Source organism: Pipistrellus hanaki (assembly GCF_964339955.1).
Source record: "Pipistrellus hanaki genome assembly, chromosome: 2".
Classification (NCBI taxonomy): domain Eukaryota; kingdom Metazoa; phylum Chordata; class Mammalia; order Chiroptera; family Vespertilionidae; genus Pipistrellus; species Pipistrellus hanaki.
In genome coordinates, this window is record NC_140504.1 from 154,662,781 (window position 1) to 154,685,577 (window position 22,797).

Consider the following 22,797-nt stretch of genomic DNA (forward strand, 5'->3'; position numbering starts at 1 on the left):
ATTATATAGAACTAGAGGCCCAGTGCACAAAATTCATGTATGGGTGGGAGAGTATCCCTCAGCCCAGCCTGCACCCTCTCCGATCCGGAAACCTTCTCGCAATCCAGAACCACTGGCTCCTAACTGCTCATCTGTCTGCCTGCCTGATAACCCTAATTGCTCCCCTGCCAGCCTGATCCCCCTAACTGCCTATCTGCACTACCCTTCTGACCTGATTGCCCTAACTGCCCTGTGCTCCTCTCCTAACCTGATCCTCCTAACTGCCTATCTGTGCACCCTTCTGGCCTGATCCCCTAACTGCCTATCTACGCTTGCTTCCTCGCCATGCCCTTTGGACCCCTGGTGCAGGCGTGCTGAGAGCTCTCCCCAGGGCCCCACCCCAGACCTGATTGGTCGTTACATGACTGAATCCTGGACAATTTGCATATTCCTCTATTATAGGTATAGATGCCAGTTTGCTTTTTCACTTCCACTCTAGAGCAACCTAAGGGCAAGGTCTTTATCTCTGTGTAACCCGGTGGCAGTAAGTTATCTGGCACAGAATAAGCACTCAATAAGTTTCTGCAATGAATAAATGAAGGTATATTGCTCCAGGGTTATAAAATGAATAATACACAGTCCTTGACCTTCTAGAACTCACAGTCCAGGGGTGGAGGAAGACACTAAGTAAAACCACATCTTGTGATTGGTTAGAGTTCTGAAAGATTGATGTTAGAATTTGCCTACCATGGGTGAGTAAGGGAAGGTGGTGATGTATAAGCCAACCTGGAAGAGGAATTTCACCAGGGAGAGGTTGGATGGAAGAAGATAGCATCTGAACTGAGTTTTGAAGGATGAGTAGGAGTTGGCCAGATGAAGAAGGTAGAGAGTTCTCCAGGCAGATGAAGTACAATAGCATGTGTGCACTTCAGGATCTTGTGTGGGGAGGATGTGTATACCTGTCTATGTGTCTGAGAGACCTTTTGCCATTAGACTGTATATTCCATTTGGACAGGAGTCAGCGAACTTTTTCTATAAAGGGTTAAACAGTAAATATTCTCAGCTTTTTGAGCCATCCAATTTGTCACAGCTACTCTGTTACTGCAGCAAGAAATCCGCCATAGCAGTGGATAGACCGTTGGCCTGCAGACTGAAGGATCCCAGGTTCAATTCCACTCAAGGGCACATGTCTGGGTTGCAGGCTTGATCTCCAGTAGGGGGTGTGCATGAGGCAGCTGATCAATGATTCTCTCTCATTATTGATGTTTCTATCTCTCCCCTCTCCTTTCCTCTCAAAAATCAATAAAAATATATTTAAAAAAAAAATTAAAAAAACCTCGCCATATACAATATATAAGCAAATGGTGTGGGCATATTTGACCTGAAGAGAACTGGATTTAGTCCATGGACTCTAGTTTGCCAAGTTCTTTATATATAATGAGAAAACTGCCCTTCTGGCTTCCCAAGGATACAGTCCACAAATGTGTCCAAACCACAGAGCTTATGCTAAGAGGCCTTCCCATGATCAGACTTTGCATGGCTTATCAAATGCCATGTTACAAATTATCACAAAACTTAGTGGTTTAATTCATTAATATTTGTTACAGTCTCTGTAGACAAGGAGGAGTTTGACAGTGCAGTTCTGACTCAGGATCTCTTAGGAAGTTGTAGTGAAGATATCAGTTTGGGCTGCAATTATCTGAGGGCAGTACTAGGGCTAGAGAATCTACTTTCAAGATGGTTCACTCTCTTGCCTGACAAGTGGGTGCTGGCTTTGGCAGAATTCTTTAGTTTCTCCTCACATGGACCCCCTCCACGTGGCTGCTTGAGTGTCCTTAAAACATGGGGGCTGGCTACCCCAGAGCAAACAATCTAAGAAACCAAGGTGGAAGCCATTAACTAGCCTAGGAAGTTACAGACCGTCACTTTTGCCATATTTTACTGTCCATAGATTCATTGTGGGGACAGACACTATGCAAGACAAGTATACCAGGAGGCAAGGAATATTGGAGGACTGGCTACATTAAGTAAAACCCCATCCTGTGATTGATTAGAGTTCTAAAAGAAGGTACAGAGAGCTCTCCAGGCAGATGAAGCAGCATGTATGCACTTCGGGATCTTGTGTGAGGAGGGCGTGTGTACCACAGTGATGTGCCTCACCCTTGACTCTGTCTCTTTCCTATTTTAGTCAAATATTACCACAGAACTTTCAAGAGAATCTGAATGTCCCAAACCTCTCACATTATTCATAAAAGACAATAAGGATACCTCTTGTTACTATGGAGACATTAAAAAGTTAAATGAACGCTTGCCATCTTTGCTCTCCTGAAAAGCAAGAGAGAGACTGGGGTGCAAACACAGGAAGCTCATTTCTGAAATTTTCCCTCAAGGAAATGGCTTACTGGCCAGAGTCATTAGTTGCTCCCCATCAATAAATTGACCCAAGGCTTTCCTATTCCAACTTCTTCACTTGCCCCAAAATGAGCTGCATTAGATAGAGCACTAATTCACTCTTTTAAAAAAAATATATATTTTATTGATTTTTTACAGAGAAGAAGGGAGAGGGATAGAGAGTTAGAAACATCGATGAGAGAGAAACATCGATCAGCTGCCTCCTGCACACCCCCTACCGGGGATGTGCCCGCAACCAAGGTACATGCCCTTGACCAGAATCAAACCCAGGACCCTTGAGTCTGCAGGCCGACGCTCTATCTACTGAGCCAAACCGGTTTCGGCTACTTCACTCTTTACCTTCCATAAATGAAATAGAATCTAGAAACTGCTAAAAACGTTAACTAGAAACAATAATTTACTATGTTATCCAATGGGAGCTATTTTGAAAAAACAGGATGAACCAACTTGGTTCCTATCAAACTATCTGGGACTAAGGATCCTAATATTTTAAAATTGAAGAGACCTTACCATGCTTTCCAGCCTCCAACTTGATCTAGCTCCCCTTCCCCCAGCATCACTGACCAAGAAATTCTGCTTCTACCCACATGTATCACAGTCCTTTTGACTAGGCAAGGACTGGGAACATGCTAGGTGACGTTTTTACAGTGTCTCTTTGCATGGTGTGTGGAGGCTCTGGGTTTTATAGCTGGGGCAAAGAGGGTTTTATTTATTTTGGTTGCCTAGGTGACAGGAGACAGCTAAGAAAGAAGTAAAGGTGACAGAGAGGGATAGTATGTCAGATGACCCACTTCCAAACTGCTGGACTGTCTCTGAAATTCTGTAACCCAGAAGATGAGGGTCAGTAGCTGAGAGACATCTTGGTGTTGAGACATAGTGCACTCTGGCCAAAAATATTATTTCTTGGGCACTCAGATGACAAACTGTGATACGAATGTGGGACCATTCTCTACAATTCTGCTTAGAACCCAGCAATACACAGGCACGCTGAGGTATAGGGACTAGGGTGCATTGCGAGGAAGCCCCTTGGCATGGACATTGGTGTCCTCACAACCAGCATAGTTGGCAGAGGCAGCAGCGAGGCTGCCTAAACAGTGTTGACAACTAAGATGTCCCTGAGAGGGAAGCCATGCTGCATGATAGATGCCTGTACCTTATCCACCAGTCTGTTGGTGTAGGTAGGCACTTCATGGGGACTCCTAGAAATGACCCAGACACTCCTGGGTGAGAGAACCATGATCTTATAATTTGACATGGAGAGGCCTACAGTCATATCTTGGGGTAGTAACATAAATATGACCTCACTATAGTAGCTAAGAGTATGAATTTGGGAGCCAGACTACTGAGGTTTGAATCACAATGTGACCCTGAGCAAGTTAATGAACCTCTCTGAGCTTTATTTTTCTCACTAATAAATTAGAGATAACATTACACTTAATTCATAAGGTTGTTGTGAGTATTACAATAATTATCTATCTATCTATCTATCTATCTATCTATCTATCTATCTATCTATAAGTCTAAGTGACTGTCACAACCGAAACAACCAAATAGACAACCGAACAGGTTGTGTGGGGCAACTACGCCAGCAGGGGGGTTAGTGAAGGGACGACCAAATGACTGAGCAGCAGGCTGAGTGAGGTGACCAGACCGGCAGGGAGGTCAGTGAGGAACAACCACAAGACTGAGCAGTGGGCTGCATGGGGTGACCAGGCTGGCAGGGGGGACAATGAGGGGTGACCAAATGACCAAACAGTAAGCTGCGTGGGACAACCAGGCTGGCTGGGGGGAGGGGGGGGCATTTAGGGGTGAAAAGGCCAGCAAGGTGGGGGAGGGGCAGTGAGGGCCACCAGGTCAGCAGGGTGGGGGCAGTTGGGGGCAACCAGGCTGGTAGGAGGAGCAGTTGGGGTGATCAGACAGGCAGGCAGGTAAGGAGTTAGGAACCAGTGGTCCGGTGGGATCAGGCTTAAACTGGCAATCGAACATCCCCCGAGAGGTCTCAGATTGGAGAGGGTGCAGGCTGGGCTGAGGGGGTTTCTCCCCGACCCTCCCCCCCCTCCCCATGGATGAATTTCATGCACCAGGCCTCTAGTATCTATACTAATAAAAGGTTAATATGCTAATTAAACTGGACATCTTCCAGACGCCCTACCGGACAAAGTCGCAGCAGCTGCTGCTGCAAGAGCTGGACTGAGGCTCAGGCAGGCCACAGATGGCGGCTGCCACTGTGAGGGCCAGGCCAAGGCTCAGGCAGCCACAGTGACTGCGAGGACCAAGGCTCAGGCAACCACGGAGACTGGCAGTGGCAGCAGTAGCAGCGGCATGATGGAGGTGTAGCCTTCCCGTGATCCGTGCCTCCTGCAGAGGGAAGCCAGACTGCAGCTTAGGCCCGCTCCCCACACCTGAGAGAGGGAGCAGTTCAGGCTGAGGTACCTCCCCCCACCCCATAGTACATGAATGTTCATGCATGCCTCTAATATATAATATAATTATTGAGAAAAAAATAGAACAGTAGCAGGAATATAATTGCTGAGAAAAAATTGTTTGCATTCATAAGTTGCTAATGCCTGAAATACAAACTTCCTAGAATGAAACACCTCCTCATTGGTGGAGCCTGTTGCATGGTGAAAAATTCCAGTGATTAAAATTTCTTTCTGATGGTAGGACAATTTGCTTCATTGCAACTTCTCCGCATTGAGTCCAATTTTTCTCGGAGATATTCCAAAATAAAACTTTCCCATGCTAACAGCTCACTGAGACAATTCTCAGATTGGTTCTGAGAACTCTCCCTCCCAGGTGTGTGCCTCTGGATGCAGTGCAGACTCAATGTTGGGGAGCAATATGGACTCCAAGGGACTGTCTCTAGGAGACCTTCCTCCTTCAATTGAACACATGAGAAAATATGTCAGATGAACCCATCCGTTTCAAATTAATTTTGTTTGGAAGAGCAAAAGAAAAGGGATTTCCAAAGTGGGCCAAGGACTTTGTCAAAGCTGTGCCTCTGAGAGAGAGATGGACAACTGGCTGGGCTGGAGGCTGGCCAGCTGGGAAGTCTAAGCCCGTCCAGGGACCTGAGCCAGCACTGCGGGGCAAGAAGGAAAAGCTGGTTTCCTCAGTAGAGATAAGCATATAGTATGTGCCCTGGGACAAAATAAAACTTCTCCCTGTACCTGGTATGGGCCCTAACTCTTGTTTCCATGTGGGGCAGAGGCCTGCCTCATTCCACTTTCACTGTCAGAAGGCATATCTGCCCCTCTCCTCCCGGGCATGAGGCTGCCAGATGTAAGCACAGCACATTTCTGAGTTTCACTTGCTCCGGGCTTTCTGATTCATTTTCTTTTATGGGCCTGAGGGGTGGAAGAACAGGAGGTAGGAGGGAGCATGGAAAATGACATTTCTGGTCTCAATCAGACTTTGTTTTCTGTAGAATGGCAGTGGAAACTCTTTTCAGTTGCTTTCTGTTTGACAACATTTAATAAGGCAACTATTTTGAAAGTAAGAACTCAAGTATTTTATTTAAAAAATTTCCCCCTACTATAAAACTAAGGCTGGCTCATCAAAGGAAACAAAACATCAACTATCTAAAGGCAACCTCATTAGCAGTCAGTGGATTTCTTAACAGAACTTATGTCAGAGCTTTTAAATTCTTTTACAAATAATTATCATATAGTTTACAAATTACAAATTATTCACACATCTTATGAACATTTCTTCCATTTATATATACTCTACATAAATGTATTAGCAGTTCTGTTAAGATATAGTTCACATACTATATAATTTGCCTATTTAAAGTATAGAATTCAATGTTTTTTTAATATATGCACAGAACTGTACAACCATCACCATGATCAATTTGAGAACATTTTTATTATCCCAAAAAGAAACCTTGCCGAAACCGGTTTGGCTCAATGGATAGAGCGTCGGCTTGGGGACTGAAGGGTCCCTGGTTTGATTCCGGTCAAGGGCATGTACCTTGGTTGCGGGCATATCCCCAGTGGGGGCTGTGCAAGAGGCAGCTGATCAATGACTCTCTCATCGATGTTTCTAGCTCTCTATCTCTCTCCCTTCCTCTCTGTAAAAAATCAATAAAATATATTTTAAAAAAAAGAAACCTTGTACCTATTAGCAGTCATTCTCCATTACCATCCCACCCCAACCGCAGCCCTAAACATCTACTAATTTACTTGTCTCTATAGATTTGCCAATTCTGCATATTTCATATAAATTGAATTATAAATGTGTTTTTTATTACTGGATTTTTTCATTTAGCATAATAGTTTAGGGCTCAATTATAGTGTGGATCAATACTTGATTTCTTTTGTTTTGTTTGGTTTTGTTAATTCTCACCCGAGGATATTTTTCTATCGATTTTTAGAGAGGGTGGAAGGGAGAGGGAGAGACAGGGAGAAATATTGATGAGAGAGAGACGCAATGATTGGTTGCCTTCTGCATGCACCCAACCAGGGCCAGGCAACATGCAACCAAGGTACGTACCCTTGACTACAATCGAATACAGAACCTGATGCTCTATCCAAACTGGCTAACTAGCTTGGGCATTACTTCATTCCTTTTTATCGCCAAATAATATCCAATATAATAAAGAGCTAAAATGCTAATTAGACCATAAGGTGGAGCACTTCCTGAACAACCAGTGGGCAGGGCCATGGGGCCAGTGACCTCAAGGCAGCTGTGAGGGCCAAACCTCTTGCACAAATTTCATTCATTGGGACTTTAGTTCTGTTATATGGATCTACTACATTTTTAAAAAATTAATTTGTCAATTGATAGACATTTGTGTTGTTTCCACTTTTTATTTTTATTTATTTATTTATTTATTTTAATATATTTTTATTTATTTCAGAGTGGAAGGGAGAGGGAGAGAAATAGAATCATTAATAAAATGAGAAAGAATCACTGATTGGCTGCTTCCTGAAAGACCTCCATTGGGGAGTGAGCCAGCAACCCGGGCATGGGCCCTGACCTGGAATCAAACCATGACCTCCTCCTGGTTCTTAGGTTGATGCTTAACCACTGAAACACACTAGCCAGGCTTGTTTCCACTTTTTATGTACTATGAATAATTCTGCTGTGAACATTTTTGCACAAGTATATGTTTTTATTTCTTATGGTTATACCTAGGAGCGGAATTGCTGGGTCATAAGATATTCTTATGTTTAACCCTTTGTGGAACTGTTATACTATTTTCCAAGGTGACTGGACCATTTAACATAACCCCCCACTAGTATCTGGGGGTTTTAATTTCTCCCCATCCTTGTCAGCACTTATTATTTTCTGTATTTTTTAGTATAACTATCCTCGTGGGTATAAAACAGTATCTCATTATGGTTTTGATTTGTATTTTCCTAATGGTTCATGATGTTAAGCATGCTTTTATATGCTTAGTGGCCATCCCTATACCTGCTTTGGAGAAATGACTACTCAGAATCTTTGTGCATGTTTTAATTACATTACTTTTCTTTTTATTTTTTTAGTTGCTATAAGTTCTTTTAGTTTGGCAAATATTTATTTCCATTCTGTAGTGTAGATTATCTTTTCACTGTTTTAATGGTGTCCTTTGAAACACAAATGTGTTTCTTTTTTTGTTGTTGTTTGTGCTTTCTTATTAGTTTATTTATCTGTCGCTCCTCTAAAGTAGAAGCTCCCTAAGTAGAGGGGACATTATCTGTAATATTCATTTCCCTGTCCCCAGTGCCTGGCACAGGAGATGCTCAATTAATGTTTTGACAAATGACTAAATGAAGAAATGACCAAATAAATGAAACACAGTCACAGATATTTGTTCATTTTATGTAATAAATACATCACATTGAGTTTAAAAGTTAAATTGAATCACCCATTCTGTAATAAATGTAGAGAGGTGTTTAAGAATGCTTTAAAAATGATATTGTAAGACAAAAACTAAGCCACAGTGTTTATGCTTTTGGGCTCTGCTATCCAATATGGTAGACACTATCCAGGTGTGGCTATTGAACATTTGAAATTTGGCTAGTTCAAATGGCTGGATTCCATAAGATGTTAAAAACTTTGCATGCAAAAAGAATGTGAAATATCTTATTAATACTTTTATATTTATTCCATGTTAAAATGATAATGTTTTGGATATATTAAGTTAAAGTATTTTATTAAAATTATTGTCATCTGTTTCCTTTTACTTCTTTAAACTGTGGCTACTAAAAAAAATTTAACAAACACATGTGGCTTGCATTATATTTCTAACAAACATCTCAGCTCCAAGATAACTGACAATTAAAATAAATTCTATTGTGACTCTTTCTGACAATCAAATCCCCACCTACTAATTTTCCTTTGGGGAAAAGACAGAATAGGAGGGTAGAACTAACACTGTAGAAATAAGGCCAAATGGGTTTGGTCCCTGCAGTGCCATCGACTGTCAGTGTGACCAAGGGCAAATCTCTTGGACAGAAAACTGCATCTGCTCCATGAGGAGCTTGAAATAAACGCACTCTAAAGGCCCTTATCACCAACGAATTCCATTCTAATTTCTTTATCAGATTGTCTTAAAGCAAGGTATAGCTACACAGCATGGATGAAGACTTCTTCCTTCAGAGAATCAAAGGCCTTGTACCATACCCAGGTGCCCAAGCATGAAGACACTATTCTGCCAGACAGGATATCAGGCAACATGGGGGAGCAGGCAGAACATGCCTTTGTTACTCTTTTAGCACATGTCCTGTCTCCTTCCTATGTCCTAGATTAAAAGGAAGTTCTTCACTTCTTTTCAAGTTACTATTGACCATTGGACAGCAGGGGTTTGAACTATATGGGTTCACTTACACACAGATGTTTTTTCAATAAATACTGTAAATGTATTTTCTCTTCCTTCTGATTTCCTTAATAACATTTTCTTTTCTCTAGCTTACTTTATTGTAAGAATACAGTATTTAATACATATGACAGCAAAATATGTGTTAATCGATTGTTTATATTATCAATAAAATTTCTGGTCAACAGTAGGTTATTAAGTTTTGGAGCCCTATCTGGTTTGGCTCAGTAGAGAGTTACCTATGGACTGAAGGGGTCCCTGCTTTTTCTGTGTACCATACCATTTTGGGCCCTTTGCTTTCTTATGGGAAAAAAAAAAAAAGGTACCATTCTTGGGTTCCAAACCTACAAAATGCTTCTGATTGGCTCACTAATTCACTTAACTTTGCAAATACCCTGTTTCCCCGAAAATAAGACAGTGTCTTATATTAATTTTTGCTCCCAAAGATGTGCTAGGTCTTATTTTCAGGGGATGTCTTATTTTTCCATGAAGAAGAATACGGTACACATTTATTGTTAAATGAAAATAAAGGAAATTTATTACCTGTATACGGTACGGTAGTACGGTAGTTGTCAACACAAACCAGACAAACTGTGAATCCTACAGTATCAAGAATTTACTCATTTATTCAATGACAATCATGTTATCATCTTCTGGAACATCATCATAACAATCCAATTTCTGAATTTCCTGGTGAATTTCTTGTAACTCCATTTCTTTCAAATCAGTGGACCAAATCTCTCATGTTTAGCCTAGGGGGGCCTTATTTTCGGGGGGATGCCCTATATTTCACTCAGAAGGAAACCTGTAAGTAGGTCTTATTTTCGGATGATGTCTTATTTTCAGGGAAACATGGTAATATACTTGTGTCAGATAAAGCATTATATGTGCATTTTTTGTTTTCAGCTCACATAAAACTAATAGTTATCACTATCATCTATGAGATTTGAAACCTGAGACACAGAGAGGTTAAGTACCTTGCCCAAAGCCACACAGCTAGTAATTGGTTGAACTGAACTTTGACCAGGCCATCAGATTCCAGAGCCATTGGGATTGCTGGCAAGTTTATCTGGCCCATAAAATTACATCAAGGTGATTAGGGCCTGATGCTACTCTTCCAGGTTAAAATGTGCACTTACTAGTGACCTCAACCCAAAGTGTGACTAGCTCTGTGTATCATAACAAGATTGGTATAAAACACAGAAACTATTTTTTTATTAGATGCCATTGCTTTTTCTTCCTCAAAGCTTGCTGCTTTGTTCTATATTGTATATCGGTTAAACATGCACAGGCACAGAGTGAATGCTCAGGAAATGTTGGTTTTCTCTCCTGTCTCCCTGGGCCTCAGATAGATGCTCTATCATCATCAGTGTAGAACCTTACTAGTAGAAATGGTCTATCAACTACTAGTATAATAATAAGAGCTACCTCTTGCCCTAACTGTTTTTGGCTCAGTGGACATAGCATTGGCCTGCGGACTCAAGGGTCCCAGGTTCAATTCTGGTTAAGGGCATGTACTTTGGTTGTGGGCACATACCCAATAGGGAGTGTGCAGGAGGTAGCTGATTGATTTTTCTCTCTCATCAATGTTTCTAACTCTCTATCCTTCTTCCTTTTTCTCTGTAAAAAAATTAATAGAATATATTTGAGGGGGGAAAAAAAGAGCTACCTCTTCAGTTTACTCAGCTAAGCAATTCACATACACTGCCCCATTAACTCATGTCAATCTTATCACATGTCTGAGAAGTCAATCCTTATACACATAGTAAAATCAAATGTTAAAACATCTGGAAAGCTGATTCTTTTCACATACATCAGATTATGTTACTACTCTTTTGCTTAAACCCCCCAGTAGCTTCACAACTATCTAGAGTAAAATCAAAAGACTTTATATGGGGTAATGTTCCAGCCAACTTGACCTTCTTACTCTTTTTACATAGTCACTCAAATACCTCCACCTTAGGGTCATTGCGCCTCCTATTCCTCCCACCTGCAATCTTCTTCTTTATACCTAGTTTATACTTCTGCTCAAATGTCACCATCCTTGACCAACCCTTCTAAATAGCTTCCCTCCATCCCTCATATTCCTACACTACTCACTGCACTCACCACCTGCCACCCATATTTATTTTTATCTATTTCCCTTAACTAGATTCTTAGGTACATACAAAGAGGAACTTTGTTCATTGCTATGTTTATTACCAGAGCATTGAGTCACATATTGCAGGTGCTCAAAAAAATACTTGTTGAGGGGAAAAATGAGAGGAAGGAAAAAAAGAAGGAAGGAAGGAACTATAATATTCCCCATTTCATAGGTGAGGATTAATAGAGGTTAAATAATGTGCTCAAGGTTGCCCAGCTAATTAAGTGGCAAAACAGAGATCTAAAACTTCCCTTAACCACAAAATGGTCTGTTACTAAATATCACCTCACACACACTTGAGCATTGGAGAGTTTATTTGCAATATTGCATGACTTTAAAAATAAAAGAGGCCTATGTAACTGTCATTTATAGATTGCATTCTCACACACACACAAAAAAAAAAAGAACCAAAAAGCTAATATACATTCTGGGTGAAAACACAAATAAAGCTTGAATACCATAGCTGTCTTTGGCTTAGTACCTTATTTTAATTCCTTAAAATAAAAGATATGGAAAAATTCTTTTGTCTATGACACAGGGCAGTCATTGTAAATGCCTAGGCTTGAACTTCATTGAGAAGGCCATAATCTAAGTGTTTTCTGTTCTTTTTATTTAGTCTGAAGTAACATAATCCTTTAGACATTAAATTTGTTGGTCAACTGTAAGGTGGTGGCGAAATTGAAGGCTGGATATTATCCTTTTTTACTTTTTTCAGGTTATAGTAAACAGAAAATGAAATGCAATGTCCAAAATACATAAACCAGAGAACACAAGTGCTAGAAAGCCCTTTAGGGAGCATGTGGTCTACCCCCACATTTTCCAGATGAGGAATGAAAGCCCTGAGAGATGAATTTTTACATATATTATAATTATGTTTGACATTTGCATTCAAATTTAGCATGGAAAGATACCAAATGAACCATAAGACCAAGAATATAAAGCCAAAAAATTCCATATGTTTCCTCAGGAACTCATAGAATCATGACATCAGTTTTCTTCTCAAGTCTCTAAAATCTCAGTCCCACTAAAAATGATCTCACACCTCAATAGGGAATAAATCAACCTCACAATGGCCAAATATTGGTATTTTTTGTGTATCCTGAACCATATTTGACTCAACCAATTAATCTTTGTTAAATTAACCATGTACTACAGATATGAAGTCTTAAGCTTTAGCTAGACAAGAATTCAAGTCTGTGACCGCAGTGAGATCCTCAGCTTAGGGCGCTTATTAGCTTAGTTGGCCAGAAACAAGGCTAAACAATTTCTTTTCTTTTTTATTTTTTTCATGTTTTATTATTTTGGAAGTTATTTTTTGTTTTGTTTTGTTGTTGTGGTGTTTTTGTTGTTTCTGTTATGTGGTGTGTTTTTTTGGTATTTTTTTTATATTTTTATTGTGTGTGTGTGTGTGTGTGTGTGTGTGTGTTGTTGTTGTTGTTGTTATTAATCCTAACCCAAGGATATGTTTTCTATTGATTTTTAATAAGTGGAAGGGAGAAGGAGATACAAAGAGAGAAAAACATCAATATGAGAATTCTAGGTAACATCCATTGATTACCTCCTGAACATGCCCCAACCAGGGCTGAGCCTGCAAGTGAGGTACATAGCCTTGAGTCCCCAGGCTGATGCTCTACCCACTGAGCCAAACCAGCTAGGACACATTGTTTTGTTTTTTTATTCCCCATTGTTCCTTCTTTTCTTCCTTCCTGATATTTAAATGTTTGAAAAAAAAATGGATAGAACAGTTAAGTATTGCCAATTTTACATCTATCATTCTAAACATTGGTAACACTTCCACGTGTGACACTTTAAAGTCCATTAGTTAATAATACAAGGTTGTTTGTGAGCAATTTAGCACCTCAGATTCAATATCATCCATCAGAACCTTCTCCACATCTTCCCAGAGCCCTTACTGAAAAAGAATCTTATAGTAGAAAGTCGAGTCCATGGTGGAAAAATTTTGGAATTGAGATTCCAAAAGTAAACTGTGTAAGAATGTCACCTTGAGACTGAAATCATTGAAAAGCTCCTTGAGACTTTGGAACCTGGCCACCTGGGCTAGAACCTTGTCTCTGTTACTTTAGGCAAGTAGGTTACTCAAACTTCAGAGCCTCCTCTATAAAAATGGAGATAAAGATTCCTCCTCTGTAGGAAGATGATGAAGATCTTAATGATGGGCTTATAGAAGTGTTAGCACAGTTAGGCACACAACTCAGCATAAGCCACTCTCATATAATGGCTTCCAGTGCAGTGCCATGGCAACCAGAACTAAAGAAGAAGTTAGAAAAAGTGGCTCCCTGCTCTGAATCAACCACATTCACAGAGGCTCTACTGGCAACCTCTTGATAAGTCTACTTATGGAACCCAGGCTGGGACAAGGCACAGCCTGCCCACTGCTCTGGGCTTGGGAAGTTAAGTGGCTGTCAAAGTGCAAAGGCTGCCCTCACCCCGGTCACCGCCTCCCTCACCCCAGCATGTTGTCCAAGTGAAATCTGGTGAAAATGAGGAGTCTGGACTACCAAAGGAGCAAGAGGACCCAGTCCACACAGGGACAATCTGAGGCCTACGGAGGGGGCAGAGTGGAGTCAGGAGAGTAACTCCCCATCTATTGCTGTAGTGTTGGGAGCAGGAAGGGAAAACGAAGTCAGTGCTGGTTCCTGTGACAGGAAAGGGAACTCCCCAAGCCAGAGCCCTGGGGAAATCAGTTTAGGAAATTATGCAGGGTTTAGTTGGTTAAACTGTTAAAATGCTAAAGATACTAGGAAAGCAGGTCCAGGTACTTCGGAGGGGGTACAGTTGGAGGCACACCCTCCGCAGGGAGAGATTCAAACAAATACAGTCTGTTGTCTGTGTTTCAGTGTAAACGAAAAACACACACACGCCCTCTTCTCCATAATAAGAGGTTTGCTCCGCGCCTCTCTGACTTCCTTACAAACAACCACAGGGAGCAGACAGACTCCTCAGATTACTGTCGACCTTGGGAGTTGACCCTTAGAAATGCATTCTACTTCGAGATCTGAAAAAAAAAAAAAATCAAACCCAACAGCCTCTTGTGAAAGACCATTTATTTCTGCTGGGTTCCTTTTCCCCTCTTTAACCCATTGCCAACACACACACACACACACACACACACACACACACACACACACACACCCCAGATCATCCCTTTCCTAATTAAAACCCTCACAGCTTCCCACTATCCAAAGATTAAAATCTAAACAGACCTCATTCCACACCCCTCTCTGGTTGGTCATTACATGCTAGGTACCCTGGCCTCATTCTTCTTCCAGTCTCCTTTTCACTTAGGGCCTCTGTGTTCGAAACACTGTTTCCCCCTGATTTCCACATGGTGGACTGCTTCTTGCCTTTTACATCCCATTCAAATGGCATTGTCTCAAGGAGACCTTCCTGATTGCCCAATCTGAAGTAGCCCCTCCATCACTTGTCAGTACTTAAGGGCATTTTTTTGTGTATGTACAAACTGATTGTTGTTGTTTGTCACTCCTACAGAGACATAAACTCTGTGATCACATGGCATTTGCTGTCCTGGTCACCACCGTGTCCACAGAGTCTAAAGTCTTGCCTAACACATAGAAAGCTCAATACCTATTTGTGGAAGCTCATAACTCCCTACTCTTTCCCCCTCTGCCATTTTTTTATGACTTTCATGGAATTTAATTCCTCCTCGCTTCCCCCTTACAATACCCAGATACCAACAGAGCCATATTTGGGCCATCATCACTATATCCTGGGGCTCCCACTCAAAGTTCTCCAGTTTGGTATCACTCTCTTCTCTTCAAACCTCCATATCTTTAAAGCCTCCTTTATCCCACCTTCAGGAAAGTGGGAATCCAATTGCTCAGCCCCTCCCAGAGCCCCAAGCCCATTCGCTTTCTTTTCACTTGACTCCCTGCACAGATTTTTGGCATCATGGCTTAGAACACAGGGTTACTCTCACACCAGTGACTAGGGCTTCAAGGTCTGGCACATTAAGAACACTCAAGCAATGTTATCCAGTTTCATTACTCTCTCTGCTATAATGAAAGTTTCTTCTTTGCCTCTGCCTTCTGTCCTTTCTTCTCTCCCTCCCTTGTACTCCCATTTGATTAGTTTTACTCTTGGTGGTTCATTTATATGAGGTGAAGTTGGAACATTGCCAGGTCTTCCTGGTGGTAGTGCAGAGTTCTCACTGGATAGAACCAGTCCAGTGCAAGTTGGGGAGGAGCTGAGAGCTTTCTAAGCTGTCTGGGAACTTATCAGCAGGCCATGCTGGGCTCTGGCTGTCTGCTGCCCACTGGGGGACCCCTAAAGTTGTTGGGGACAGAGGGCAGAGGCCACTGAGTGATACTTGCCTGTGCTTTCACTTGTAGATGCTTAAGGAGCCAGTTTTTATCCTTGGGGTCATAAACTCAGGATTTACAATAATCCCTTCAATTTTTTTACTCATTTGAGGTCTTAGGCATCCAGAGAAACAATCCTTGGAAAGGATCATGAGTAAGTCTTGGCCTGGTTCCATGTGTGGAATAGGGGTGGAGTGAGCACAGAGGAAGCTTCCAGAACCTGTGAACCAGGCAGACATTATGAGACCCTTTCCTTGCCTCTCCTCAGATGTATCTCAGGCCCAAGTTGTGGAAAATTTTTATTTGAGGAAGTCCAATTTATTTCAGGACCATTAATAGCAATCACATATCAGATTTTCAAGTATTTGCTGGAAGAATTTATAAATGCCTGAGTAAAGGAACTCAGACATGGACCTGAACAGAGCCCCTGCTGCTATGAGAGATGGGCAAGTCTGGGATAACCAGGGTAACTTTATAAAGTCACTGGGTCGGATACTGCCCTAGATGCTTGGGATACAACAACGAGCAAGGCAGGCCCAGTCCCTGCTCTCCTAAAGCTCAGAGTGTAGAGGTGAGGATGCAGAAGTGTGTTAGGTGCTACTGCCAGAGAAGAACGGGATGAGTGATCTGGAAGCACATGCGAGGGGACACCTAACCCAGACCTGAAGCTTTGGGCTTGGAGAGAACCTCCTGGAGGACAACAGGATTTCCCCAGGTGAGGCCTGAAGGGTGAATGAGTCAGCTGGGTGTCAGGAGAGGAGGTGTGGTTAAAGGAAAGCATGTGTGAAAGATAAAAAGCTGGGAGAGGTTTGGGGCTCTGCAGGAACTGAGGAGCAGTCAGGGAGGGCTCCACTGCCAGAGGTCCTGATCTGGCATAGATAGAGCCCAGCCTTGGGTATATTGTAAAAGCATCCCAGGGGACTTTAATGGGTAGCCAGGGGTGAAAGCCACCGGACCAGAACATGGGATGAAAGGGAGGGAGTGGTGAGAGGTAAGGCTAGAGACTTAAGGCCCCAGATTACGCAGGGCCTGGAAGACGGTGTCAGAGAGCTAGAGTTTCCTTCTCTGCGCACTGGGAAGCCATTTAAACATTTAAGCAAGGAACAAGTGGCATGTTCAGGCTTGCAGACTTCAGAACGTCTCTGTGGTGGAACTTGGATCAGAAGGGGGCAGGAATAAAGTAAGAAAACCAGTTGGGAGGCTCTTGAATTAATTCAGGCGAGAGATAATCACAGCCTGAATTAGGCGAGTGGCAGCAGGAATGGAGAGAAGTAGATGAACTTCAGAGATATTAGAGCTGCTAGGCTTGATGAAAGATTGGCGGTGGGGAGGAGATGTCAAGGACCATCGCTTTGTTTTGGAATTTTAGACGGTTGAGAAGCGCCGGGAGAGGAGCAGCTGGTTTGTGGGTGCATGGGTGAGGACCTCCACCTAGCATCTACTGAGTGTGAGGTGCCAGTGCAGTAAACAGATGGTAATTTCAACCTCAGGCCAAAGACATCAGAAAGGAGTAGGAATGACTGAGGTCACACAGGGAGAGCATGTGGAATGCAAAAAGAAAATTTATTCACAGAATTTTGAAAATTCTTCTCTTCTTCCACAAAGGCAGCCATAAACCCATTAAGGGTAATTAGGCTGAATGATGATGATGTGACTTACCTAACTAGTTCTCCTCAAATAGGTGAGCCAAGGTGAACTGCCACAGACCTGCAGTCAGCTTGTTGTGCGATGCTATTGGATCAAGCTGACTTACAATGAGAAATGGCTGGCAGTTATGCCTTGTACCTATGGAGCTTGGCTGCAGGAAGCAGTTCCAAATTCCAGGCTCTGCTCAGAGGTTTCTAAATATAGTGGTGGTTATGTGTTAGATATCTGAGGCATTTTAAAGAAAGTAAGCCTGAATCATCTAGAATGGGGACATTCAACAACTTACTCAATACAAAGGTCCTGAGAAGAATGTGCTGTGGAGACAGAAAGGATGGAGAGGCAGCTAGAAATGCTTTTATTCTAGGCTCTGGGCAATTATGATACTATTTTTGGTTTTCAGACTGCATGGATTTAAGTGCTGGTTATGCCGTCAGATTCCAGAATCAATCTTTATTGTATTGTAAATAATAACAACAAAGCACTTTGACATTAGCAGTTTCCTTTAGCACCAACAATAAACCTAATAAATAAGGCAAATGTTAGCCCCATTTTAAAGATGGAGAAACTGAGACTGGAGCTAATTAACTTGCCTATGTTGCAGAAAATATAAATGGGCCTGAGGATTCTCACTTCAAATCTACTCTGACATCCCAACTCCCACCAATGGTCCACCTCTTTAAAAAGGACCTTTGAACCCACTCCAGAGAAGAGGGGATGGGAAAAGGATTTGGAAAGAAGCTTAACAGGTACCTCCTGTGATTACTGTGTTTATGAATTTTTCCTTATCTCTTAACTCATCCCAACAGAAATCGCACATGCCCAGTACCAAAAAGTTTAAAGAAAGTTGTCATGCGTGGGCAGTCAGGGAACCCAATTCCAGATGAATTATAGACCCTTACAACTGGAAGGGACTGATAGGTCATCTACTATAACTCCTAAATTTACAGATTGGAGAAAATGAGGACACAAGGGGAATGTACCCCTTGTATGCTCACCTGGTCAGTGGTGGCAAACAGAAGGCCAGATAGTAGCCTGCTGATGTACACCCAAATGACAATGTAAAATAACCTAAGACTCAGAGCACTGAAACAAACAAAACCAAAAATATCTGGGGAATAGAGAGCAGGCCTACCAGAACAGGACACACTCTGCTATGCATTTCCCTTTCCTTTGGAGACATTTTCATAGGACTCTAATTGAGAAAGTTAATTAGGAAAATTATTACTCTTTCTCTTGTCTTTTACTAAAGTCATGGGAGGAGGTAGGTGGAAGTGCCTAGAAGGTAGAGTGGGTAGAATTGGGAAATTGCTTTGTAAGATTCGGGTTGATGACAATAGGATTGTTGGTTCTACCAGTTTATTATTCAGTAGTCACTAGAATTAACTATAATAATAGCTTGCATTTGTATAGTGTATTCTAATTTACAAAAGGCTTTTATGACATTATCTCATTTGATCCCACTGACAATCCTGTAAGGTAGACAAAGCAGGTATAATTATCCCACTTTATGGATGAGAAAACTGAGAGTTGGAGGAGTAAAATGATTTGGCCAGCACGTTAAGTTATTAGAGTCTGAACTAGAAACCAGGTGTTCTTACTTGGAGAGCTTTGCAAAGGTCACCCAGCTAAATAGCCGGTGAAGCCTCCAGAGCTCATGCTTTTAACCACCGCGTTCTACTATTCATTTAACGGATATTTATTGAGCGAGGGTGTCTCATTTCCTTAGTTCCCTGCTCATTGTACATATAACCCATGTGCCCTTGCTGTGCAGGTACTCCTTAGGAAGGCTTGCTTGGTAAGGGCTTTCAGAACCCTCTCCATACCTCAGCAAACACAAGCCTATGGCCTAATTCCAGAGTCCCCATAAGCACTAATTGCAGGGAAGATGAACCAAGAGGAAATAATTAACACACAGCCCAAAGACAACCTCAGTCTTCAGGCTGTGAGAAAGAAGCTGGTGGGCTACCTTTCCAGCCTGGGTCTAATCAGAAGTGAGGACACCAGATAAAGACTTTTTTCCCTAGGAGTCTTCTGTGTTGTCCTCTACCTTTCCTGTTAGCATTTTTTTTTTTCCCCTTAAAAACTAGTACCAGCCGAAACCGGTTTGGCTCAGTGGGTAGAGCGTTGGCCTGCGGACTGAAAGGTCCCGGGTTCGATTCCAGTCAAGGGCATGTACCTTGGTTGCGGGCACGTCCCCAGTGGGGGGTGTGCAAGAGGCGGCTGATCGATGATTCTCTCTCATCGATGTTTCTAACTCTCTTTCCCTCTCCCTTCCTCTCTGTAAAAAATCAATAAAATATATATATTTTTTAATAAAGAAAGTATATATATAAAAAAAAAAACTAGTAGCAGCTGTTGGCTAGGCTTGACTATTGCCCAGCCTTAGAGAGAGCATGTCACCAAGTACACAAGGCCTCCGTGCGACTGGACAGGCCGCTCATCCAGGCAGCTCCATAAATAGCACCTGTGATACGTGGAAGGGGAGGTGGGTGAGGAAAACATGCTGGCTCTCCCTGCTGATTGTAAACCAGTGAGTCTAAATGACGAGTCTTGGAAAAAGAGGAATTCCTATTATATGGCTCTAACAGTGAGGAGTCCCTTTAAGAAGAAATCCATATTACGAGTTGTTTAGGACTTTCTGTTCCTCATTCCTTCACTCCCCTCTCTTTCTGTCAGTCCTGACCAACATGCCTTTCCATCCCGTCTGTCAGATGATATTGTATAAGAATCCAGACCCAGTTTTTCTAACTATTTATAGAAGACAGTTGTGCAGCTTTAGCCTCTGCAGGAACTAAAGTTTGGTTCCCAGTTATGCTACGCATGAAGAAGTTACAGAAATGTGCTTATTCTCATATGTTCCTATCCCACTCCTGTCCCATTGCATCAAGGAGGCCTCTCTGAGTAACACTTCCCTTGCCCATTGCTTTTTTTAAATTTTTATTTTATTGATTTTTTTACAGAGAGGAAGAGAGAGAAAGAGGGACAGAGAGCTAGAAACATCGACCAGCTGCCTCCTGCACACCCCCTACTGGGGATGTGCCTACAACCAATGTACATGCCCTTGACCGGAATCGAACCTGGGACCTTTCAGTCCACAGACCAACGCTCTATCCACTGAGCCAAACTGGTTTCGGCCCCATTGCTTTTCTAATTAAAAAAATTTTTTTTTTTCTGATTACAAAAGCAGTTCATGCCACATGCAAATTTCAAAGACATAATGTAAATGTATAGCTAGAAATGTAAAAGTACCTCTAAAATTCTAGCCCAGAGATGGCAAGTATTAACAGTTATGTTTTTTAGTTTGGGGCTCTTGCTATGATTCATGGGAAAGATAGAATACTAAATAGTAGGTGTGTATGGAGGAGACAGAAACAAACATACTAAAAAAAAAAAAAAAATGTTTCAAAGCAAAATCAACAGGAGGTGGGAAAAGAGGAAGGTGAAGGAAATTGGCTGGATTTTCAGCCTGGGTGACTGTAAGGAAGGTATCTCATGGATTAACCCTGGGGATTCAGGCTGGAGAAAAGAATAAGCAAAGATGTTTAGCCTGTTAGACCTTGCTGGTCCTCTTATGAATTATCATCATCATTTTCGGAGCCACAGCTACAGATGCTTAAAAGTCTAAAGTTAGCCTTCCAGATGTGCTGTTTAGTATTCCCAACTCAAACTACTTAGGCATCTCAACAGGAATTAAAAGCTTAATTCCTGTTGAGAAGGAGGGAGAAAAAATCAAATGTAGAAAAGACTGATACTTATTTGAGGATCCTAGTGTTCAATTATCACCTCCAAGCCGTTGCTCAAAATATCTTAGCTCTGAATTCACATTTTTTTGTAAACGTACTCATAACCTTCTCAAGGTTTAAACACTTTCTAATATAAAATTAGCTTCAACAAAATGTAACTTGAACCAAACATTCATCATAAAGGCTCAGGTAAGATGTAGACTATTTCTAAGTTAGAAATGTGAATTCTGCCAGCCTGCTTTGGGAATACATTATCTAAGAATTAACAGCAGACGAGGAGCCAACCTTTTGATCCTGTCACTATAGCCACTATTATTGGTGCAGATACTCAATGTGATGTGTATAACCAGGAAAATTCCCATTTTAGGACCTTGACAAACAGGTCTCACTTGTCTTTCCCTTCTTAATCCAGTATCCTGACAGAAAGCACGCGCTATTAAGTAGGCTATACTAATGCCAGTACTTACGCACCTTGAATGAGGCAGGTGAGCACAGTCAGCCCTTAGTCCTGCTGACTTCAGAGTGGGAGGGTAATTGCAGCTGATTTGCAGCTTTACATTCTCAGAAGCTCCTCCTCTCTGGGATTTCCATAGGTATGATGATTGCTGCATCAGAACTTCTTGTTCTTTTTCATTATCACAAAAGAAACGTAAGAGTGCAGAGATAATATTCTTTGTTGCCATTGTTACTGGGTTATTTTATTTAATTTTGCTTTGCGATTTTAGGCTTTTAACATTGGTTTAACTAACACAAGGCTTAAATTTTCTCAGCATAGTTCCAAGGAGCAGAACAAGCATCAGGGAAAAGAAAAGGAAAAGGAGGCAAGTTTTAGCATTTCTAAAGGCATCAAGCAAAGAATGACAAGCAGCCTCATTAATACTGTGTTTTCTCTCTCTCTTAAGGAAACCAAGCAGCCAGCCCGCAGGGTCAGGCATTCTACCAGGACAGTGGTCGGCAAACTCATTAGTCAACAGAGCCAAATATCAACAGTACAACAATTGAAATTTCTTTTGAGAGCCCAATTTTTTTAAACTTAAACTTCTTCTAGCGTCACTTCTTCAAAATAGATTCACCCAGGCCGTGGTATTTTGTGGAAGAGCCACACTCAAGGGGCCAAAGAGCCGTATGTGGCTCACGAACCGCAGTTTGCCGACCACGGTACCAGGAGAATCAACAACTCTGCAGTGTACTGTGTTGCCAAGCGTGTTTCGTTTGGTTGTTTGTTTTATATTGTCTTCTAAGTACATCTAAGGTAGGCTAAGTTAAGCTATAATGTTTCGTAGCTTAGGTGTATTAAATGCATTTTTTACTTACTGATATTGTCAATTTACAATGGGGTTATTGAGACATTGTAAATCCAAGGAGCATTTGCTTGGGCAGTGTGATCTTTTGTTAGGAAGTTGTCTTCTGAATGGAAAGGCATGAGATAAAGTTAGTTGTTGACTTGGGCAACTTAAGCTAGTTAATCATCTGGAGAGTCTTCCAGATGATGACATTAATTAGGTACAGCCACCAGATTTCCAGGAAGGCTTATCCCCTTTAAAGCTCATAAACTGAATGACAAGTGCATCAAGATCTGACCAAATGCTAAGAGACTAATTTGCCAGCCTCACAAGAGACACACATACATATATAAAGAGCTACTTACTCTTTGCCATTAATAAATGGCATACATATTGGATATGTCAACCAATTGACTGTGTTATCAATTGTGAGGGAAAAGAA